The sequence below is a fragment of the Urocitellus parryii genome, chromosome 10 (assembly GCF_045843805.1).
Source record: "Urocitellus parryii isolate mUroPar1 chromosome 10, mUroPar1.hap1, whole genome shotgun sequence".
Classification (NCBI taxonomy): domain Eukaryota; kingdom Metazoa; phylum Chordata; class Mammalia; order Rodentia; family Sciuridae; genus Urocitellus; species Urocitellus parryii.
The window spans coordinates 91,987,849-91,993,336 of NC_135540.1; positions in this window are offsets into that span (position 1 = coordinate 91,987,849).

Sequence of the window (5,488 nt, forward strand, 5' to 3'; positions counted from 1 at the left end):
GTATAACAATTTTTTTCACTTAAATATATGTATAGACAGATTCCCTTGACAGTAAAAATAGATTTTCTCCTATTTTTTATTCTAATTTTCAAACATGAATTGATTTATACAACATGATGTGTGCTTTTACTAAATCAGGACTTTCAAAAGTGAAAAGCAAACTGATGCAGTGACTATGTGACTTCTTATTATTCAATCAATGTGATGCTAAAAATATATATTCTGTGTAGCTAAATGTAAACAGAACACATGGAAAATAAACAAATTTGAAGAAATATTAGATAATATTTCAAAACTTCAAATTTCTGAAATTATTAATCTTTTTATATATTGTAACCATTATTATGCAGAGTAGAAAACTTGATACATGGATAATATATATAATGGCAAATCCAGTTCATTTTCATTTACTTCATTTAAATACTTATTTATAACTTCTATAATAACCAACTTTTAAACTCCTCTTTTCTATATCTTTATTAGATATACATGAAGAGTTGTACCCTACAGTCACCTTGCTTGGCACAGAACAATTGGACTTCTTCCTGCTAACTAACTTCCGATTAGTACTTATTGTCCAACATCTCTATTCCCACACCCTCCTAACCTACCTAGCTTCTGCTTAGCATAATGCTAAACTTACTTCCATGAAATCAACTTTTGTTAATTTTACACATGAAGGAGACACACAGTACTCTCTCTTATGGTTTAGTTTATATTGTTTTACATGATGTTCACCAGTTCCTTTCTAACTCCTGCAAGCATAGGATTTCATTCCATTTTTATGGCTGAATAATAATTCACTGCATATATATTTCACTTTTGTTATCTAAAACTGAATATGTTACTTGATTTCATATCCTGGCTAATGTTGGGAGAGCTGCAATAACATGGGGGTACAGGTATCTTTTTGATATAGTACTGATGTCTTTTTCTTTAATTCTTTTTATTCCTTACTGGAAAAGTTGAGCTCCAGGGGAGATGTATTTTTAGTTTCTCAAGAAACTTCTTTTCCAGGGTGGTTGTTCTAATTTACATTCTAGCAGTGGTCTGTAAGTATGCCTCTTACTCTGCACCCTTGCCAACATTTTTCTTTTTCTTTTTTTTTTGACTATAGCCTTTGTCATATATATTTGATTATTTCTTGTGGTTGTTTTCATTTGCATTTTTTTCAGGATTAGTGATGGGCAGGATCTTTGCATATACTTGTTGCCCATTTCTCTTTTGTGAAAAATGGAAATTCAGATTATTTATTCATTTTTAAGCATTTTTCCTCTAGAGATTATAGAATTCCTCATAATATCAATATGATTTCTCAAAATCTCAGACTTGTTCAACTTTAGTTTGGAGAATTGTGTACATTTAACTGTCTTGGAGAAAGCACTCAATAATTACAATTGTGTAAAAAGTCTAACATTTCCCCTTGGTTCTGAGAGGTCATATTGCTGCTGTCTTTTAGTAGATATCCAATGTCAGCAGCACTTCTCTCCTGAGCATCTGGAAAGATGTTTGCCTGCTTCCAGCTAAGTCACTTTGCAGTAGAATGTCTCTGGCATTAGAAACATAATGATTCCTATCTGCTTTCTACAGTTAAGCTATGGAAGAAAATATGTGGTGTCATTAGTTCATTATTATTTCCTCTTAATCCTTCAAATAAATTCACCTGGTGGCCCACTCTCATAATCATACTTTAAAAGTAAATACTAGGTCTCAATTTTATGTTGTGGTAATATAGAACAGGAACAGGAAAAAATGCTGAATTTTGCTCTCTCCTCAAACAGAACACAATGTTACCTATATTTGTTACAGTTATGTTATGAAATGTAATGAGTTTTTGTAGACAGTTTGCAATAATGTTACTGTTCGATAACCTTTAATTATGAAGAGTTTGTCTAATTTTTATCTTTCTTCAGTAGCTGATTGTCTCCTCATACCCATAACACTAGTATGGGATCTAAATCATTTGGAATGACTGAAAACACAATCATCATACTTTTCCTTCAGAACTCAGCACATTGTCTATTATAATAATCTTTAACACTGAAAGCAATACAAAAATTATATAAATTGTTGAAAAATGGTTAAATCAACCCTCAAGTAATTCAACATCACAGAAAAATTTCATGATTGAAATGGTTCAAATTGAGGAATAGTTAGTATTTAGTAAGCTTTTTCACCATTGTGAATAAAAGATCAAACAGAATATTGTAGAACTTGAGAACCTCCAGGCATGGGCCAATGAGAACTGCTTCTAGTTCTATAGTTCTATTGTTGGAGGATTTTGTTGTTCACTTAAAGAGAAAGTGGCAGTGGCTGTTTGTGTGTATGGAGGGGGCGGGAGTGTGGTTAGAGAGTAGGAAGAAAATGAAGATAAGGAATAAGATCAAGAATAATGCAATATCAATAATTAGTATTACCAGATATTGTTATTAATTCATGGAAACATTTAAATTGGCATCAATAGTTGTGAGCTTTTTTTCTAAATTTTGTAAAGAGAAATTATTCCCCAAAATATCTTGTTTTTCTGTTAGATTCTTAGATAACTTCAGAATATATTAAAGAAGAGACATCTGTCAAATTCATCAAGAATCTTAAAAATAAATATAGTTATTTGTTTTATAAGATATTCATAATAATATAGTAAAAATGATCAAGGTGTACAGAATACTATCTTTGGCAGTTATCTATAAAATGGACACTGGATATAATGTGATTATCTTTTTTTTCTTTTTTTATTGTTGGTCATTCAAAACATTACATATTTCTTGATATATCATATTTCACAGTTTTATTCAAGAGGGTTATGAACTACCATGTGATTATCTTATTTTGCTGAATTACTTAAAACCTTATCTTCATAAAGCATTATTACAAAATATTTTATTCAAGAAGTTATAGTTTGCCTAAGTCAGCTTCACTATGAGCCTAGCTGGAAACTGAGGAAAAAGAAGAAACATAATAGATTAGATGAAAAAGGAGAAAGTCAATCTTATTTCATTTTTTATACTTTTCCACAATTTTCTGAATTTTCTCAAATTGAGCTGGTACTATTTTCATAAGGGTATCACAGAATGAGAACAAATCCATGTTTGCAATTAGTTCACCAACTGCGGTTGTATTACTCTACCTTTTTGTGTAATATCATCTACTGCATGGATAGCTTTGTACCACAAACCTGTGAGACAAAGATTGAACATAAGTAAATGCTGCTATATTTTACTGGAATCACACAGAGTACCTTGATGTCCCATGGGAGTCAAAGAAATAATACAATGGTCTCCCTACAGAAAATAATTATACTTTTGAAGAATGCTCTGGACAATGTACAGTCTGCATGGTCAATATTTAGAAAAATTTTAGCTTGTTTATCTCTTCTCTAAAAATTGTTTTAAATATAAGCTCTCTATGTTACAAAATATACATTTTATGTTCAAAAGTTGCTCATTATTATACAGTGAGAAAAGAACAAATCATGCATATAAAATGCATTGACGAAAATGAAAGCAAGTATATGGTTTTAAAAACACAAGTAGTGAAATTTTGTCTCCTCCACATCTTCTTCCTTTTGTGGGGAGAAGAGTTAATAGTTTGAATATTGAATGTGTCGCAAAGCATTGATCCCTGGCTCAAGGCACCACTGGGAGGTGATAGAATTTGTAGATTGTCAGGCCCAGTGGAAGAAAGTTAGTTCATTTGGCATATGCCCTTGAAAGGAATACTGGGATCTAAGCCCCTTCTCTTCCTTTCTCTATGTCACTTTTTAAATTCCTAGCCAGATTCTATGCCATAATCTCCTACCAAGATGTACCCCCTCAAAATCAGCCCAAAGCAATGGTGCAAACAGACTGTGAAATGTCCCAAACTGTGAGCCAAAATAATATTTACTTCCTTATCAGTTCATTATCTCAGGAATTTTATTAGAGTAACAATGCAAAGTTGACTAATACACAACAGAGATTAAATGAAATGATATGGGATTGCTATTATTTTAGATAATAATTTAGAAGTTGGTATGTATTGATAATCTCAAATAAGAATAATTTTGAAAGAATCCCAAGAAAACATGTCTTTACCAGGAGCTTTCTAAAAGGTGAGGTGATTTGACCAAAAGGTTGACCAGATCTACACTGGAGAATTGCTGGCTGAAACTCTTTGTTGTATAAGTGCTCCCTGTGGGACACAGAAAGGTGAGAAGAAAGACTAATCACACCCAGTTACATATAGCACATTCTACCAAAGTATAAATTGGATATCAGGGCAAAAGTTGCCACATAGAAATAACCTAAGAAATATGATAATTTAAATGTGTAGTTATACAAGTATACTCTTTGATTCTAAACAGGACTCTTGGAACAGTTTCATTGAAATTCTAAAGCATATCACCATAATTGTAAAAATCTTAACCTTATTTAAGGAGTGATTTAAGGGGTGATGATTGGAAAAGTTCAACAAATTTTAAGATAAGCTATATAGGAATACAGAGATGAGAGAAATTGAATAAAGTTTCATCTGTAACTTCCTTTTAGTACTCCTAAATTCAAAAACATAATAACTAAAATAAATGATTCTTCAGATAATTGAATGCAACACATTGCTTAGTAAAACAATAATGATAAATATCTAACGGTGAGTTAAGTTCCTAGGTATTTTATTTTTTAATTTTTTAGTTGTATATGGACATGATGACTTCATTTTATTTATTGTTATGTGGTGCTGAAGATCGAACCCAGTGCTTCACACATGTCTGGGAAGTGCTTAATAACTAAGCCACAAATACTGCCCCAGTTCCTAAGTATTGTCTGCTTCCAAGAACAAAAAATAAACACAGTAATGTTAGATTAGATTAGAATGTTTTACACTACTGTTAAAAAATATTAACAAGAACTCTTAAAAATAGTAAGGTAGACTCATTCAAGTATCTGCATCACTGAAATCATATTTTCAGTAGGGGAATCCTGTGATTTGAACATAGCTTGTGACCACCCATGTTTGTGTTGAGGTTTATACAATATTGAGAGGTGTGATTATTTTAGTCAACTTTTTCATCACTGTGACCAAAATGCCTAAGAACAACTTAGAGGAGAAAAAGTTTATGTGGGGCTTAAGGTTTCAGAGGTCTCAGTCCATTGATGGCTAAGTCCATTGCTCTGGGCCTAAGGTGAAGTAGCACATCCTGAGGGAAGTCCCCGCAAAGAAAAGCCACTCAGCTCATGTCAGCATCTGGAAGGAGAGAGGGAGAGAGAGAAACAAAGAGAGAGAGGAACCACAGGACAGATGAACCCTACTAGGGCATACAAACTTTTATAACCTTGAGGTACTCTACCTTGTGTTTGTCTTGTATTATCCACATGATCAGTCTGTACAATTGTACTTTGAAGTGCAGGAGTTATACTTTAACTTTGGATTGATTTATCCTGAGACACATAAGCCTGAGAAATTGAAGAAAAGAAGAGCTGCTAATGTAAAAGAAGCATTACATTGCACCAAG